Source organism: Macrobrachium rosenbergii, chromosome 18 (genome assembly GCF_040412425.1).
Source record: "Macrobrachium rosenbergii isolate ZJJX-2024 chromosome 18, ASM4041242v1, whole genome shotgun sequence".
Taxonomy (NCBI): Eukaryota; Metazoa; Arthropoda; class Malacostraca; order Decapoda; family Palaemonidae; genus Macrobrachium; species Macrobrachium rosenbergii.
In genome coordinates, this window is record NC_089758.1 from 18,606,734 (window position 1) to 18,627,700 (window position 20,967).

The following is a 20,967-nucleotide window of genomic DNA, read 5'->3' on the forward strand; positions in this document are numbered from 1 at the left end:
GATCACTCTATATCGTCCATCTTCCTCTCCGTCTGTTTGTCTGCTCTCTCTCTCTCTCTCTCTCTCTCTCTCTCTCTCTCTCTCTCAACAAAGGGTATTTTTTTTTTTAAATAGTGCAAGAGAGAGAAAGTTATAATACTCTACAAACACGTCTCCATCACCCCCAGCCTATGAGATAGTTTTTGAAACCTTTGTAAGCAAAACATAAATGGATTGTCGGGCTATCCGCGTGGAGATTCTATGGGTCTTTTTTTATGAGCCTTTGATGGTAAGGCTACATTGACCTATTCATTTTTACGTGCATATTTGTTCGTCATATGAATATCCTATATGCATTGTTAGCAGGGGAAATAGTAAAGGAATGTTTTTTTTTTTTTTTACCCAAATCTTTTCAGTGTATCAAAAGGGCGTGAAAATTACGGCAATTTGTATGTGGAACTATGAGTATTTACAGTTTCCACGAAATTATGATTTTGTATGTCTAAACACACACACACACTCATATATATATATATATATATATATATATATATATATATATATATATATATATATATATATATATATATAACTGATAGATGAGAGGTTGTGGTGGTGACTGCCATGTTTTTTTTTTTAGCTACCACCTGTCAAGGGAAACCTGGTTGTTAAAAAATATCAATGTATATATGGTATGTATATGTACTTGAAACCTTACACATGGACACATGACGGACATGCAGATAAACCAGAGTTTGTGCCAGATTGAGGGTGAAATTATTGTATATGATTATTTATCGAGAGGTTGTGGGGTCAAATAAACGGATGACATATCTCTGTTAAAAAAAAGTGGGGGGGGGGTTCAAATATTAACTGAATCTCTACTCAAAAATATCATATATAGATGTAATGATTAAATGTCGACTTAATTTAATTTTCAAATACATCCTAAAAGTATAGAGCGATTAAATGTCGAGTGAATATCGATAAACTTTAGATTCCATTCCTTTAATACCAAAACAAAGTTCAAATGGTCTTTATCTATATTCACATCCCTTTATTTAATCATTATCTGATATCAAATATCAATCATTATCATTTTTACAATAACAATGAAAAGATTAAGCAAATTCTTACTTGAAATCGTATAAATTCTAGAATGAGTTATTTTGAAATTGTGAAAATAAAGACAAAATATCGCGTCCGTTACAGATGTCTTTGTTTTATAAGGACAAATCCTAATATAAATGTTTAACCACATCAAAATCCTTTTACCTGATATAAAGCTAATAAACAACTTGTGATATCCATTGGTAAGGATTCAGTAAAATAAATAAATTAATAAATGAATATATAATATGGCTCCAGATAAAGCTGTATTGGTGGCACATCAGGGAAAATGGTTATTCTGGGAATATGGAACAAAATATTATTGCCACTATAGTCGATGTGGAAATGTGATTATTATCTTTATTGGCAGAGCTAATTTTATATCAAAATGATGAAATTTTATTCATGAGAATATTGTATTTATTAAACTTTATTTTCCCGGAAAATTTTTTTTCGAAGCTGTAACCAGATTCGATTTGCTTCTATAAACATAATTTCGCAAAATATGAATCAAAGGCTTCATATTATCTTTCGCATGCTAACACAGCAGAAAGGGCAACATATTCTCATAGGAAAATAGTGTGCAATGGAGAATTTTAGACAAATGATATATCAGTTTCTTTATGCTTGTAAAATATGTCGTGAAGAATCAGCGTGGTCGGTAATATAATATAATATAATATAATATAATATAATATAATATAATATAATATAATATAATATAATATAATATATAATATAATATATACTGTATATATATATACATAGATAGATAGATAGATAGATAGGTAGATAGATAGATACAGGTATATGTATATATATGTATATATGTATATATATATTATATATATCATATATATGTATATATATACTTATATATACATACACATATATATATATGCATATATATACTATATATACGTACATATATATAAATACATGTGTATATATAGACGTATATACAAGTATATATGTATATATGTATATGTATATATAAGTATATATATGTATATATGTATATACAATGTATATATATATATATGTATATATGCATATACAGTATGTATGTGTATGTATGTATATAAGTACATATGTACAGTGTGTATGTATATATATAATATATATAATGTAACCCCTACTAAACCTGAAAACACGGCCTCTACTAAACCTAAACACAACCCCACTAAACCAAAACACACCCCCACTAAAGCTAAATACATCCCCCATTAAACAAGAACACTGCCCCCTCTAAAACTAAACACACTGTCCGCTAAAACTAAACACCCCTCCTACAAAACTCCAACTAAACCTATATACACAGCCTCACTAAACCTAAACACCCCGCACTAAACCTAAACACATTCCCCCACTAAACCTAAACCACCCTCACTAAACCAAAACACACCCCCACTAAACCTAAACAAAACCACCACTAAACCTAAAGCCTCTAGGCCTACCTTCGGCAAGCAAGAAAAAGCATCACCATGAAGGAGGTAGGCTATCACATTCATTTAACAGACTCTATTTTGTTTAGCAAGGTTAGCTACTCTAGTTTTTAAGAAAACATTATTTTGCGAAAGTTCTGAAAATACGTTCGGTAAACTATATTTTCCCAGCCATGCTTGGGGTCTCGTCAACAAACCGACGACCGAAAAGTTGGCATAGTCACTTACAAGCTTTGGAACGACACTTCGCGAGAATTGTTAGATAAATACTATCGTAGAGAGTAATTTTGACTTATTAGGAATGAATTAGATTAATACTATCAAAGAGAGTACTTTTGACTTATTTGGAATGAATTAGATAAATACTATCAAAGTAAGTAATTTTTACTTGGAGTGAAACTGTTCTTAAATGAAGGGCAAAACAGCAAAAAAAACAGCCGAAAAGGTTAGCATAGGCCTGGCGTTGGCTTTGATAAGAATCTTTTCCTTGTTACTATTACTCAAGGCTGGCCTTCCTAGGCATGATGTTTCGATAACTTTTTTGATACGGAACTTATTTTTACGTATTCGAAATGAAGTTGTACTAACGGTGTACCGTTTAAATGATATAGCACCTTACCTAAAATAGTAGTTGGAAGGCATAGGTTAGTCTAGGATTCCAAACTTCAGTCTATTGCTACTGCCAATCTATGAGATATATCATTTGATAAAAACAGAGATTAAACCAGGACTTGTCACATAAATAAAAATACAACTATTTTTACTTTGAACCGAATGACAGAAGTTGTTTCAAGGTTGGTGTTCGTTGTCCGGAAACACTCTCATCAAGTGTGACGTTTGGGAATTTCTCCCAGATTCCACCTTCCCTAATATGCATTTTGTTAAACACTTCCAACGATGCCTTTAAATATCTACAACTGACAAATCGATGGTATACGAGTAGACAGTATCCTAAAGGCCTACATACTGCAAAGAATTCTTAATGGATGACGAAATACCGCAGGTGTCCTTATGCTTTACAGTAACAAATTTAAAAGACGAGAAGTTGACACAAACCAGTAACATATAGGCCTAGACCTACCTAGCCTGCTACTAGCGTTCTTTAATAACAAAAACGATCTTTATTAATTTACATCATGAGGAATATATACGGCTAATGTTGTCCTGATTTCAAAACCGAGATGGCCACCGCACTCATGGGTCACAACAGTATAATGACATTATGAGACATGTCAACAAAGGCCGAGTATCTACTGCTAACGAGACATGTGACTGACCGGCACAAAACTTTTTTAGTAAATAAAGTTCAGTTTGCTTTGCCTACCTGTGAAATGTCATTCCACTTGCTCTCGAAGAGTTCCTGTCTCTATGTCTGTAACTATAGGCCGCACAAAGCATTAATATGAAGATAATAAGCGAAAGATATCACACGTCACACAACTCTTCTAAACAATCCTCGCGATTCCGGCGTGTTAGACGGATCGTCGGCCGCTAGCAACGCCGCCCTGGTGGCGGTGCGCCAAACTACGTAGAACCAGTTTACAGACATCTCCAGTCATTATTAGCATTCTACTCCCCAGTCTTTATTTCTATAATAATGTTTTCTTGTTATAATTCGATTGTGAGCTACATAATGGTATTTGCGAGTGCGTAATTTTGGCTTTTGAATTAAACAATAAGGGAAAAAGATATTTTTTCCCGTAGTGGGATCAGTAAAGATACATGGTTGCAATTTAACCCCTGGTTGAAAGTTGGTGTTCAATTCACTCATACACACACACACACACACACACACACACACACACACACACATATATATATATATATATATATATATATATATATATATATATATATATATATATATATACATAACAGAGCATTTCATACCATATCTTAGTCATATTATGATCACATTATACGCCCAATGAACCCAATGATACTGTAACTTGTTTCTGTCCTAGTTCCCCTACCATACTAGAGTAGCATCTTCAACCCTTGTATCACCAAATTCAATATAACAGCAGTTTAACAGTCTTAGGGATTGCCTCAGATGCTCGTGCTATTTCTATAGAAGGGATAAGCTCGCTACCCCTCACTTCCTTCCCCTCCTCACTTCCTTCGCAAAAGGAGATTAACGTAAGGGTGCCAAACGGAAAATAAATCCCAAATTTTGCTTAGTTATTTTTTAGTTAGCTGCAGAAGTCATGACACTTTCTCCATCCTCGCTTAAAACTGCACCCTGTTAAGCAAGTGAGGTAATAGCGTGCCCTCCCCTTCCATACATCATCCAAGAAATATGCTCCAGGACACGGTCGGTTCAAGTAAACATCCTTCGCCTTCATTAATTGCCTCTGATGAGCAGGAGCCTCGCCAGGATCAAGAATTTAGGAGGGAAGGATTTGCAACAAGGAGCTGTTGGTGCCACTCGTTTATTTAGATTTTATTGGTTAAAATTACTTTAATTTATTTAGACATTTAGATCTTGAGGTCTGTCTACACAGCTCCGTCAAGAGCTATTTTTCTTATTGATTTTTGAATTAAATTGAACCATTTTAGGCCTATGCTAATTCAACGTACTTATTTTTTTTTTAAATCGTTGGCTTTATATGAAATTGTAAGAACTGCTTAAACACTCGGTTAATGTCTTTGCCTCAAAGAAGTTTTGCACATTCACATTAGTCACAGGGGGCAATGTGTTTTCACAGCGCATCTAATTCCACCCTTGTTAATGAAGGTATTAGTTATTCGAAGTAGCTTAACACGTCAGAGGAATTTTGTCATTTTTATATTCTCTGGAAGGGTGCCGAGATCAGTCCTCATCAATTAATCAAGTTTCCTTCCAGATTACACCTACTACGATAAAATGGAATTAAGGATTTTGTATATCTTTGCTTTTGCATTTATTATTGGAAAGGGGATGTCCTTCTTGTTCCTTGTGAAACCCTTCAGTTCTAAAAAAATAAAAGAAACACTCGTGGGTGGTTACTTGTAAATTCGATCAAAGTTATCACTTCTTTTCTTGAATTACTTTACGCATAATTGTATGGTAAATTATGAGGAGTTAAGACAAGAGGGATGGGCCAGTGTGGAAGGTTGGTCTAGGTCTAGGATATTGGGCAGATTTGCTTAGTTCTAGTCACTAACGATCACTACACTAACCTGCTTGTAAGTTTTTGGTCCTGTGTACCATATACACAGCATCCTTGGCGATCAACGCCACCATCTGGTTTTATGGCCAGAAACTTGCAGGATTATTACCTAAGAATATTAAGGAAAAAAATAAATTTATGGTATAACTATGGTAAACTATCCAGGTCGTATCTATTCGTGGATGGCCGCTTCCTTGAGTCAGAGTTTTCCTTGCATTATTTTTTTTTATATTTCACATGAAAAAGGCTAATGTATTTCCTTTTAACAGTATTGGATCCTACGTAAGATAGGTAATTATAAATACATATGTACTGTACATACGTACCTTATTTAGAGCACCACTGCATTTCTCCTTACATTCTTGATCTTATTTCGTTCTAGCCTGGTTTAATATATATATATATATATATATATATATATATATATATATATATATATATATATATATATATATATATATATATATATGTGTGTGTGTGTGTGTGTGTGTACATATACATATATGTATATGTATATATATATGTATATGTATACATAAATATACATTTACATATATATATGTATATATATATATACATATATATATAGATAGAGAGAGAGAGAGAGAGAGAGAGAGAGAGAGAGAGAGAGATTTCAGTCCTTTCTCCTTCTACATTTTAGGAAATATATACGCAAATATAACTTCAGTTATGGGAATGAGCATTTTAGAATGCGAGTATCGTTGAAAATCAAAGATCATTGCAATGTCTCCTCACTTTTTAAATCTGTAATTACTTATTCCAAGCGACGTCGAGTTTGATAACAAATCGCAAACTTCACTTTTGTCTTCTCCCCTTTAATGGCGTAGGCGATACTTTAATTTCTAAAACTGCGAAGTCTTAATATTGCACTTGAAAGTTGGAAACAATTCTAGGTATCAATTAAAGTTCGGTTTGAATGCACAAGTCTTGGCAAAAATGATTTCCAGTTCTTACACTCGTTTTTTATTGAGATAAACATCGTAAGAAGAATGGATTATTATTATTATTATTATTATTATTATTATTATTATTATTATTATTATTATTATTAATATTATTATTATTATTATTAATCAGAAGATGAACCCTATTTATACGGAGCAAGCCCACAGGGGCCACTGACTTGAAATTCAAGCTTCCAAAGAATATAGCGCTCATTACGAAGTTAGAGAATGTAAAGGGAAATTACGGGAAGATGAGAACTCACCTATTGAAAAGAAAAAATTAATTAATTATTTAATAAACAAATAAAAATGTAATACTATGCAAGGGGAATAGCATTAGGGTAGTAACGCATTGCATCTTCGCTTGAACTCTTGAAGTTCCAATTGCAACACATCCTCAGGGAGATTGTACCACAGCCGAACAGTGTGAGGAATAAAGGACCTCTGGAACTGAGAAGTTCGACAGCGAGACACATTTACTACATATTTGCGCTGCTGTTCAGTGAATCTAGTTGCTCTCGGCAGGAAAAGTGGATCAGGGATCAATTGTGAATGTGAAAAGTCTCTACTAAAATACAACTTATGGAAATATTATCGCTAAGAGACAGAAATGAAATGACTATAACCGACAGTACAAAGATGAGAAAGATATGATTATCAGATCCCTAAAGGTTGTGAAAAATAATCATCAGATAATCTTTTCCTTTTTTTTATGTTAGGAAAGTATTTCTTCGCACGCAAATTGGGAAGAGAATAGAGAGAGAGACAGACAGACGTTTTGGGAAAACTAAAAGCTAAGAATTCCTAATCCTTTTAGTTCCTGGTACCTCTACTATTTTCAAAGATTAAAAGGGGAAAGATAACTTGGTTATACGCTCACAGTTCGGAGAAACGTCTCGATACAGGGTGGTTTTCTTTTTATATATATATATATATATATATATATATATATATATATATATATATATATATATATATATATATCTTTTAACTTGAATATTGTTACTGAAGGAATATACCCCAATGAATATGATACAATATTTCTAGAATTTTAAAGCCACTTTTTGAGGAGATTTTAAAGGAGTTCTTTAGTCTTTTATGCTAAGTCCTCATAATACGTGGATTTCGTCTTATGAAAACTGTTTTTATATATATAATGTTAATTTAGATACCGATATATTAGGCACAAACAGGGCATGTAAATTGTCTTATGTAATCCTTACATAATGTTGTTAACGCAATTGCATATATTTTTTGTTATGGTTTGTAATTTTCAGTGTAATTCCCTTAGCTATCAGGCATTCTTTCATATGGCGAGAACTTCCCAAAACAAAATTAATCAATGATTGGAGGCAACGAAAAATCAGTGACTGAAATAACTACTACATTCGAGGATTCCTTTCTTCCGTAATCTTTACCAGCGCTGTCTGTTCTCCACTTGAGAGAGAGGAACGAAAAGAAACCTGACCATCAAAGTAAACATTGCGGGAAGTAGCATTAATTTGAAACCACAGCTAACAAAGTCTCATTCTTTCTTTTAAGGGAACTCGTAACGCGCCACCCAGTATCCGACACAATTAATTGCAATATGTTTGATCTACAAGAATGTTTACTGCCAACAGTTGTTGAATTGAATTGAATACAGAATTGAGGCCAAAGGCCAGGCACTGGGATCTATGAGGTCATTCAGCGCTGAAACGGAAATGGACAGTAAAAGGTTTGAAAGGCGTAACAGGAGGAAAACCTTGCAGTTGCACTATGAACCAAGATGGAAGAAAGAAAATATGAAAGGAAGTACAGTAAAAAGAACGAAAGGGTTGCAGCTAGGGGTCGAAGGAACGCTGCAAAGAACCTTAAGTAATGCCTACAGTGCCCCGCATGAGGCGCACTGATGGCACTGCCGCCCTATGGAGTCAATAGTTGTTACTTTGGTGATTCAGGAAGACGAAGGCAGAGGTTTGAATGCAACCAACTTTAGAGTGAAATGTCCACGAATGTAAGTAAACAGAGTAAATATTTCGAACGCAGAATTCTCTTTGAGGAATTTGATTGACTTTCATAGTTATATCTTCCCCGTAGGGGGTTAGTGCCGTCAGTGCACCTCACGCGGTGCACTGTAGGCATTACTAAAGGTTCTTTGCAGTTTCCCTTCGTCCCATAGCTGCAACCCCCTTTTATTCCTTTTTAATGTACCTCCGTTCATATTCTCTCTCTTCCATCTGACTTTCCACCCTCTCCTAACAATTGTTTCATAGTGCAACTGCGAGGATTTCCTCCTGTTATACCTTTCAGACCTTTTCACTATTTCCCTTTCAGAGCTGAATGACCTCATAGGTCCCAGTGACTGGTCTTTGGCCTAAATTTCATATTCATAGTTGTATCTTGTAAATTAGAATTCTTTTTGAGAAACATTAAGATACGTGAATAATTCATGACATCTAAGAGAAAAAGAAAAAGAGAATTTCAAGTCATCCATCACGAAAACGACAAAATAATAATAATAATAATAATAATAATAATAATAATAATAATAATAATAATAATAATAATGATAATAATAATAATAATAATAATAATAATAATAATAATAATAATAATAATAATAATAATAATAATATTCAAGACAGTAGATTACTAAATTAAGTTATGTGCGAAGCGTTCATACCCCATCACTTTTCTAGTGCTACTACTACTACTACTACTACTACTACTACTGCTACTACTGCTAGTACTACTACTACTACTACTAATAATAATAATAATAATGACAATAATAATAATAGTAACAATAATAATAACAAAAATAATAATAATATAATAATAATATTCAAGACACTAGATTAGTCAAATAAGGTGAGCTCGCAGCATAAATATGCTATCACTTTCCTTAGAGGCAACTGCTACTACTACTACTACTACTACTACTACTACTACTACTAATAATAATAATAATAATAATAATAATAATAATAATAATAGATTAGTGAAATATGGTGTGTGCGATACATACATATCCCATAACTTCTCTTAGGGACAACTACTTTAGTACTAAGCCATGCAATGCGAAAAATACACAGCTACTAAGCCATGCAATGCGAAAAACACAACTACTAAGCCTTACAGTGCGAAAACACACAGTTACTAAGCCCTGCAACGCTAAAAATACACAGACTCCGCGAAAATGGAAGCAATCAATTAGCTAATGGTTTGAAGGAGCCGACGCATTGGCTTGACTACAAGGAATTCTATTTACTTAAGAATGCATCAAAGAACATGTTATCTGAATAGTGGCGTAAGAAGGCTCCGGTTTAATTGGATGTCGGCTTGTTTTTGAGAAACCCTAAGAGATATTAATTGCTCCTAGTCCTGGAAAGTGGTTTGTATTTTTTATGCAGTGCCGCAGATGCTGTTTTATATATATATATATATATATATATATATATATATATATATATATATATTATATATATATATATATTAATATATATATATTTATATATACATATATTTAAATATATATGCATAAAGTGTATAAATATACATAATGTATATATATATAAGACTGTGAAATATCTTCTGTTAAAACAGAATTCCATCTATTAAAAGGAGCCTATAAAAAAGCCAAAAGGTAGAAAGTTAATGCTATATTTCAGAGACCAACTGTCTCCCTCTACAGGCAAGTATATGAATAAAGTAAGCAATACAGACAGGCAGTATGTATATATATATACATATGTGTGTGTGTGTATGTATATATATATATATATATATATATATATATATATATATATGTGTGTGTGTGTGTGTGTGTGTGTGTATAAAGAAATTAAATACTTTAGCAGTCATAATTCACTGTTTTTCAATTGCATCAACGCTTCTATCCTTCAAGGCATCGTGCTTACCCATATGAAAAATGGGGAAAAGCACGTTAAACGAAGAAGAAGAAGAAGAAGAAGATAAGAGTCTGGAACCATCTGAGCGGAAATAATGATTAGATTAACTCTTCCAAAAATATGTATCTGATATAAAACTAAGAAGAGAGAGAGAGAGAGAGAGAGAGAGAGAGAGAGAGAGAGAGAGAGAGAGAGAGAGAGAGAGAGCCGTGAAATTATTGGAGGAGTATCCGGAAACTGGTACAACAATATTGCTTTAGCATTGATTCAGCTGAAAGGGTTAAAAAAAAATAGCTAAAGTGATCCCAAAGAAAATTTCTACGTTTTTTGAGATGTGTTGCAACGTTCTCAAAACTGGAAATGTTTTGCTATATGATGTCTTTTTTTCTTTTTTTCCTTTTATATTTCATGGTATATTTTTGACTGGTTCTTCAACAAAATTTTCGCTATTTGAGAACAACATAAAACAAAAGGTTATTTCTATATACATATGAGTAAAAGCACTGTAACTCTACCAACAACGTAATTTATCATCACTTTATGCTATTAGTATCATATCAGCATGTAGACGTTGAAAAAAAAATAAGAATTAGATATAGAAATGCTAAAGTATAAATGTTTAAGGTACTTAATTATATTAAAATATGATAATTATATTAAAATATGATTAAGTGCCCTAAAGAGGAATAACTTCGATTGAGTAATGGATATTATAATGAACTATATTCATGACAATTAAAGGAATCCGTTAGCAAACATTTATACATTGGCTGTTTTCGCAAAAATATTTCACACATATTTTTCTTTTCTCTTTCGCTCTGTATTCGATGACAGGTTCCCATAATTGAGTTATTGTTTTGCTTCGTCCTTTTTATAAAAGAGAGAGAGAGAGAGAGAGAGAGAGAGAGAGAGAGAGAGAGAGAGAGAGAGAGAGAGAGAGAGAGAGAGAGTTCGATATTAATGCGTTTACCATTGGAAAACAATATCTTTGGGTCAAACTGTAGGTTCATAAGATGCTTCAGCGTAAGCGACTGGATATTAAGATAAGTTATAAAAGACCAAATATCCTGTATTTTAAGTTTCCCACGTTTTCAACCTAAAATGTATCAGTTATGTTGAGTAAAAATTCATATTTACGTCTGTCTTTTTTAATCAGATTGAATTTCTTTTACTTTTACTTTCTTTGCCTATTTTGGGATGAGCAAAAAAATGTTGATTTTTAAAACGTAAACGGCTTTTACTGAACTATTTACTTATTTCTTTATTTATTATTTCTTTCTTTTCCACTTTTTTCGTTGGTACCATTACGCAAAAGTTTGCTGCACTTTATTTCTCTTTTTTACTATTATTCGGTCATACTATTTAAAAGGCGTAAGTTTTAACTGAACTTATTTCTTTCTTTCTTTTTTCTACATTTTCCACTTTTTTCTTTGATAACATTAAGTAAAGTTCACTGGACTTTATTTTAATTGTTACTATTATTCTGTTAAATTATTTAAAAGGACCAAGTTTTTACTGAGCCATTTACTTATTTCTTTTTTCTATATTTCCTACTTTTAGTTTTCTGTTAAAGGAAACTATTGTGCCGGCTTTGTCTGTCCGTCCACACTTTATTCTGTCCGCACTTTTTCTGTCCGCCCTCAGACCTTAAAAACTACTGAGGCTAGAGGTCTGCAAATTGGTATGTTGACCATCCACCCTCCAATCATCAAACATACCAAATTGCAGCCCTCTAGCCTCAGTGGTTTTTTTTATTTTATTTACGGTTAAATTTAGCCATAATCGTGCTTCTGGAAAAGGTATAGGATAGGCCACCACCAGGCCGTGGTTAAAGATTCATGGGGCGCGGCTCATCCGGCATTATACTAAGACCACCGAAAGATAGATCTATTTTAGGTGGCCTTGATAATGCGCTGTAGCGACTGTACAGAAAACTCCATTGCGCAGAAAAAACCTCGGCGCATTTTCTACTTGTTTTTTATTGATAACATTAAGTAAAAGTTCACTGCACACTATTTTAATTTTTACTATTATTCTGTCAAATTATTTAAAAGGCTTAAGATTTTACTGAGCCATTTATTCATTTTTTTTTCTATATTTCCTACTTTTTTCATTGGTACCATTAAGTAAAAGTTGGCTGCACTCGGTCACGGATCTAAAAGCAATTCCCGGCCGATCACGAAATTCGCCTCCAAATCTCTCTTCGAAAGTTCGCTTCCGCGGAGGAATTTTCATCGGGGTCTTCACTCATAACATACTGTTGCGTCATCCATCTCATTTTTTTTATTCTGGTAAATCTTCTTCTGGAAGATTTGAATTTTTTACTATTTTTTTTAGGAGCGTGTATTACACCCTTAATCTTGATGGCGTTGCTGTTTTATTCTATTTTATTATTGAGGTTAAATTTTAATTCTTTATTTAGTTATTAAAAATTTTTTTTCAGGAGGTTGACGGCGTTTCTATGTTGTTCTATTTTATTTTTGGGGGTTGAATTTGAATTCTTTATTTCGTAATTTGAACATTTTTTGTAATATCAGGTAACTTTATATATATTATATATTTTTTTTGAGGTTATATTACACCATTCACTTGATGGTGTTGGTATCTTATTCTATTTTAGTTTTGGGAGTTAAATTTAAATTCTTTATTTAGTAATATATATATATACATATATATATATATATATATATATATATATATATATATATATATATATATATATATATATATATATATATATATATATATATATATATTTTTTTTTTTTTTAAAGGAGCTTGTGTTACATCTTTCCCTCATTGGCTTTTCTCTTTCCTTCACTACAAATTCGTATCTTTTGAAGTTTGTCTGAAATTTAGACGTTACTCTGTAATAACCTTTAGCAGCGTGAAATGAACATCTTTGAAGAGCCGCTTTTTATGACTACTAGTTATCAAAGCACACTCTCTCTCTCTCTCTCTCTCTCTCTCTCTCTCTCTCTCTCTGCCCCCTTGTTTTTGTGGCGTTTCTCAATAACGTTTCTCTCTTTTGCTGGAAATTTGTCGAGTCAGATGTGATGTTTAGCGACATAAAACTCACAGCCTTGGAGGAAAGTTTTTGATAACCTCTTTTTGCCTTAACCATGGATCTTTTATATCGTAGTATGACTATTACATGTTTATATCGTGAAGGAAAAAGCTAATTTTTATGAATATAATTTAAAACTATTCTATTGTAAGTCTAATGAGCAACTGTATAATTTTGCATTTTTTATACACCGTTGTCTTGTCGTTAATAATTTTCTCATTTTCTGGACACTTCATTAACAGTACAATTGCGCACTCTATGAATCATTTTTTAAACGTAATTTTTTCATTTATGAAAAGTAAGTACAATGTCTGCGTAATGATGCTAAAAATAAATTAATATTCCATGTACGAATACAAATGATTGCATGTATAATAACAGACATATTCACTGAATATTGTTTCATTTATGAGTATGATAAAGATAAGTTTGTATTTCTACATCATTCGCTTATTTTAGTTTTCTGTAAAAGAAAACTATCGAGCCGGCTTTGTCTGTCCGTCCGCATTTTTTTCTGTCCGCCCTCAGATCTTAAAAACTACTGAGGCTAGAGGGCTGCAAATTGGCATGTTGATCATTTACCCTCCAATCATCAAACATACCACATTGCAGCCCTCTAGCCTTGGTAGTTTTTATTTCTATTTAAGGCTAAAGCTAGTCATAATCGTGCTTCTGGCATCGATATAGGATAGTCCACCGCCGGCCCATGGTTAAAGTTTCAAGGGCCGCGGTTCATACAGGGTTATACCGAGACCACCGAAGGATAGACCTATTTTCGATGGCCTTCATTATACGCTGTAGCTGCTGTACAGAAAACGCGATTGCGCCGAAGAAGCTTCGGCGCATTTTTTTATACATATGTACACTCGCAAGATATACATTCACTTACCGACGCCTAAACATCCTTTTAATTATGGATTTAAACATACCCAGGGTTCTCGTTAAATTACCAAGAAGACTGAAAATGAAATGAACATTTATTTTTAGGAGAAAATTCGTTGCCCTTTTCCAGAATGACGTAGGAAATTCCTGTTTTTAATTATGGACAAAATTAATGAATGAGGCAACTGAAATCCATTCATGTATTCATTTCTTAATGTCACGGAGAGAGAGAGAGAGAGAGAGAGAGAGAGAGAGAGAGAGAGGTAAATGTGGGGCATAATATTTTTCGAGGAAAGTGAAGTACTTTAGCAATTTCCTGTATTTAACTATAATGAGAAATCATTTTGGGCGTTTTTAACATTTTAAAATAACGATTGCGTATTTATTTGTACAGTAGTATGAAATTGGTTAACAAAATGATCAGGATATTTTTTTCATAAAATAACCATAAACATCGATTAATGAAGTGTACTCATACACGCACATACGCGAACCTATCAGATGATCTGTATTAAAAATGGTAACCAGAATTATAAAGTTCTTCCATTTCATCAGGAAATGCCTTACTTTAGAAAATAAACCACACAGAGCGCTTATTTCGGAAAGCGAAAAATATTCATTGAGAAAAACTTTCCCCCTTTTTTGAGAAATTATTGCGTTCACGAGAAGAAAGTTCACATTTTTCAAAATTATTTCCTTTACGAGGAGATATTTGTCGGAGTCCCTCTTTCATGAAGGGCGGCTCAAAGCGATTACTCGGATGATGCACAGATGTTTCTTGTCGGGAATTTCTTTCAGGCCAATTTTCAGTAAAAGATAAAAAAAAATAAGGATGGTTGGCGATTAGGGTGGGTCGAAGAGTGGAATTGTGTAAGTCTGTAACGCGAGATTTAAAAACAGTTCTGAGTGGCTTAAGCGGCTGCAATGGCAATATAAAGCGTATTGATATATTTTAACCACCTGCTCTTCTTGTTATTTTTTTAAAATGTTTTTAGAGTGCTGAATCTGCACAGGAAAACTAAGGTGCGCCAATGTGGTTTCCGTGTACAAAGAATGCTTAGACTCCTTAAAAGTGGAAATACCTTTATTTGCATTAACAGACACTAATCCTAGTTCAGTGCTTGTACCTTTTATTCACTTCCATTATACTTTTCCCCTCTTTTCCAGTAATCCATGATGAATTCTGCCTCATAAATAAAACCACTTGACTTAGAAGTTCTGCTTTTCCTCTTTTAAAAGTCTTCTTAGGTTCTGGTGTGAGATTTGCCACTAGAAGCAGTTTTCAAAATGTGATAGGAAATGACCAAAAAATATATGTATGTATATATATATGTAAGTATATATATATATATATATATATATATATATATATATATATATATATATATATATATATATATATATATATATATTAAAAATATAGTATCAGTGACGCCGCCTTCGTACGCCATCCCCTATAATAATAATAAATCAACAAGATACCCTCTCCCCCTTCCCCTTGTAGATAAGGCAGACCTGCTCCGTTTTAATACCTGTCAATTTATAATGTTTTTCAGGCTCCATAAAAATTGGTCATTAATTAATTACGCGTTTGCTTTGAATGCCTCGCCGGAGTCTTTGCTTGCAGGCACCTTTTGCAGCTATAATGACATGCTTGAAATTTCATCAGCACAGTTTTGAAGCTTTCTTTGATGTTCTTTTTGTCTGCTTCGCACAGCAAATTGCAGTCCAACTGTTGCATTACTACAGAAGCATTTCATGATCATGTCAAGTAAATATTTTTGTACCCTTGACTTCCTGTTCGTAGTTTCTAATATTTAATGACTCTGCTCTTTTTCTTATATATTTTTGCGAAATGCTTTAGTGTTTCGGCTAATCATTATAATAATTTACTTCTTATTGGACGCGTTTAATTACTATTAAATCAATAAATATTTGTTCACGTATCCTCAGTGGCAATGGGCTTACTACAACTTTCATACTCAGTTTCTTCTTTTCTGTAGCTTCCAGCGCTAATTTCTCCCTGAGCAACATGCTTGAACAGAAGGTACCATGCCTTGGACTGTAAGTACCTTGTCTTGTCAGTAAGTAACACGCTGCTTAATGTTCAAGCAGGGTTCTTGCTGGCTAACAAATTATACGAGTACTTACTGTCTCTGGCAATAGGTACCATGCCCTACACTATATGTAGCTTGCATTGGTTAGTAAGTACCATAAATCGGACTGGATGTACCATGTTGCAGCATCCTTCACCACATAAGCAGCCAACCCACCAAGCATGCGGATATGCTTCTGTTAAAGAAATAAAAATGCAAAGCACTGCAATTAGTTTGCAAAAATAGCAAGGTATCTTGGAAAGATACATTTGCACCCAGTGGCTGAAAATGATCTGTATTATTCCACAACATCAGTGACGATATAATCTGAAGCTTCTGAAAGAAGCCATAGAATTTGAGCGAATGCTGAATTGAGTTCAAATGGAGAAGTATGTCAACGAACCCGCTCAGGTACCTCCAAACCAGTCGTGATGTTAATCTATACATTAACTTAACAGCTGAGTTCTGATTATTTTTTCTGACGTAATCTAGACACTTGGTTCCTAGAACGCTATTTCGAATCGACAGTAGTTTCTGAACTACTGTTATGATGTTTGATTGGTTCTCGAACTAGAGTTCTGAAGTTTTAATTGCTACTGATCTGAAATACTGAGACTTAATTAAATCCTGAGGAAACATTCCGAACTGTGATTGGTGTCTTATCTGAAGCTAATTGGCTTCTAAACTACTGTTCTGAAATTTGATTGGTCTTGCATTAAATATTTTGAGTTTGACTGGTTCTTGAACTTTCTTAATGAAGACTGATTAGCTATCACCTGCCTTTTCAAATTCTGTAATATTTTTTTTCTTAAGATCCATTCTGAATGCTTATGGCTATTCAAAAATTTACTCTGGCTGATTGATTCTAGAACTATTGTTCGGACTGTTTTGAGACATGATTGATTCATTGAGTATTTTATAAAGTTCGACCGGATTCTTAACAAACACAAGCACACATTACACACACACACACACACACACACACACACACACACACACACACACACACATATATATATATATATATATATATATATATATATATATATATATATATATATATATATATATATATATATATATATATATATATATGAACATAGGTTATCAGTCGCATCCAGGATTTATACCCTTTTTATATTTTTCTCTATGATGAATCTGCTCACACACACACACACACACACACACACACACACACACACACACACACACATATATATATATATATATATATATATATATATATATATATATATATACATATATATGTGTGTGTGTGTGTGTGTGTGTGAGAGAGAGAGCAGATTCACCACAGAGGAAAAATATGAAAAGGGCATAAATCCTGACGCGACTGATAACCTAAGCTTCATTACGTACAGTATTCCGGTGAATTCATAGGTTCTGACATGCTTTCCGAAAATTCAGGAGATTACTCGAAAATCTGTGTTCGGAAACCGTAGAGTAGTGCCGCAAGAGACTGACAAGTGAGCGAACAGGTATAAAAACGTTTTTGATGGGTCGTCGACGTTTTTCTTATGTATTGCCTGATAGCGGGGGGAAGGTTTCCATTGATCCCCTTGTTTGACTGGAAGGCGACATGGAAAATAACGAAATACGTGGGATTCACATCTTAAAAGATGGAGAGTTATGTGATTTCAGAAAAATGGGAGGAAATGAGGCTGACACATGCAAACGCAGTTTAGAAATATGGATTGCCAAAAATATATCTTTTTAAATATTTGCATAATTTTGTGGAAACTTGATACCTCCCAGATAAATTTGAAATTATTTTTTCATTCTAGAATTCTGATGATAGAATAAATTAATATTCACATAAAAATGAATCATAGCAAAGATCTCGCACAAAAAGATTTTTAGTCTGGGTCATAACTGAAAGAATAAGTAAACAAAACTGCTCTCTGTTAGAAAAAAAAAATAATAATGTAAAACAAGGAACAAAGAAAAATCAGTGGCACTTTCATTGTTTGCTTGCTAAAAAAATTACAAATAGCGGCCTTTGATGGCGAAAACATTAACTGCGTTCTTGCGTTTATGCTTCCGCCGCTTGCTCTGCAATAAAAAAAATAAAAGAAAAAATAATAGAATGGCAGACTTTGCAGTGCTTCCTAAAAAAACATGATTTCAGAGGAAAATGTTATTATGAATTTTTTTGATTTGCGTTTTTAAGCTTATTACTACCTCTTGCAATAAAAAAAATCCTTACTTCTTTAAGTTTTTCGAGTCTTACACTTTGATAACGTTTAACAGGACCACTTAGCGAAAATGAAAATGGAATGAATTAATAAAACTCGATTTTCGAAAATGTTTTTCTGCAAATCAGTGAGTCATTTGGTGTCACGTTTACTTCAGCAAGAAAGATGGATTTAACTGTAATGTTATTTGAATAGGATATGGCTACATCGGCTCTTTATTGGCTATTTATTTCATGTAGAAGCTTCTCCTGCAATTTAATGCACTTAATTTTGTTGCAAAAGTTGCATAATGTTCATTAGACGATTACTCTTCAATATCACTCTTCGTTAAATTATCGCAAGTCCCAATAATTTAATGACAATACATCGGTAAAGCTTTTTATAAGGTTTCTGTAAGAAAAGAGTATTGTCTGTCCGTCCGAACTTTATTCTGTCCGCACTTTTTTCTGTTCGCCCTCAGATCTTAAAAGCTACTGAGGCTAGAGGGCTGCAAATTGGTATGTTGATCATACACCCTCTAATCATCAAACATAACAAATTACAGCCTTCTAGCCTCAGTAGTTTTTATTTTTGTTTAAGGTTAAAGTTAGCCATAATCGCGCTTCTGGAAAAGATATAGGATAGGCCACCACTGAGCCGTAGTTAAAGTTTCATGGGACGCGCCTCGTACACCATTATACCGAGACCACCGAAAGATAGATCTATTTTCGGTGGCCTTGATTATACGCTGTAGCGGCTGTACAGTATATTCGATTGCGCCGAAGAAACCTCGGCGCATTTTTTACTTGTTTTGTTTTAGATTTGAAACTCAGTACAAGAGGCACGAAAAGAATTAAAGCTCTGAAAATCTCAACGATTCTTATTGTCATGAAGGTATACGCTTATTTGATTACTGTGTTGTGCTAGAGTCATTGTTAACGGAGAGCTCAGGAAATTAAACCAGGTACGTTTCAGAATTAATACGTGTTTAGGTTGATGGATGACTTCTTTCAGCTTCCTTTGTAAAGTATTAAACGGCTAACGATTGTGATGTTGCTTAACAAACATTCAATAGAATTTTAAAAACGAGATTTTTAGTTTTCTGAAAAGAAAATCATTGTGCCGGCTTTGTCTGTCCGTCCGCGCTTTTTCTGTCTGCACTTTTTCTGTCCTCCCTCAGATCTTAAAAACTACTGAGGCTAGAGAGCTGCAAACTGGTATGTTGGTCATCCACCTACCCGTCATCAAACATACCAAATTGCAGCCCTCTAGCCTCAGTAGTTTTTATTTTATCTAAGGTTAAAGTTAGCCATAATCGTGTTTCTGGCAACGCAACAGCACAGGCCACCACGGCCGGCTGAGAGTTTTATGGGCAGCGGCTCACACAGCATTATACTGTGACCACCGAAAGATAGATCTATTTTCGGTGGCCTTAATTATACTCTGCACAGAAAACTCGATTGCGCCGAAGAAACTTCGGCGCATTTTTACTTCGTACAGATGCCCACGACTCTCCTTTCTATGGACATTTCTCGCGCAATCGTCAAATCATTCACTGTTTTTATTTATGTAATTTTCCTACGTGTGAGATGGTAGGAGGCGTCCGCTCTTTTCATTTTACCCTCCTCATATTCTATTCCTCTCTCTCTCTCTCTCTCTCTCTCTCTCTCTCTCTCTCTCTCTCTCTCTCTCAAAGAGTGATGATTATTCCTCCTATGCAAGCTTCATTGGTAGCTTTTACAGGGGTAGCTCATATATCAAAGCATTGTTTTCAGCAGAATATATACTGCTTTCTCTTACGTAGAATGCCTTTGACCATATTTCTATTTAGGATTGCCTGTTCAGTATTATATATATATATATATATATATATATATATATATATATATATATATATATATATATATATATATATATATATATTATATACAGTATATGTATATATTATATATATATGTATATATATTATATATTTTATATATATATATATACTATGTATATAATATATATATAATATATACATATATATTTAGATGTATATATAATATGCATATAAATGTGTGTGTGTATGTGTGTCTGGAATTATATATACTGGGGTCAAGAGGTCATATTTCTTTAACCAGTGAAATAGGCAGAGCTCGTCCCACCCCGCTGCCTTGGTGGAGTACATTAGGCAGATCCAGTAAA

General features: G+C 33.5%; 1 protein-coding gene across 1 annotated transcript in view; it reads right to left on the reverse strand.

The window, feature by feature from the left end:
• The window catches only part of LOC136848167 (DE-cadherin-like), a 420,074-nt gene extending 416,094 nt beyond the window's left edge, over positions 1-3,980 (reverse strand). The window contains exon 1 of the mRNA XM_067120453.1: positions 3,859-3,980. The gene's annotated coding sequence lies outside the window, so the exon portion shown is untranslated. The remainder of the gene's footprint in view (positions 1-3,858) is intronic.
• Positions 3,981-20,967: the final 16,987 nt, after the last annotated feature.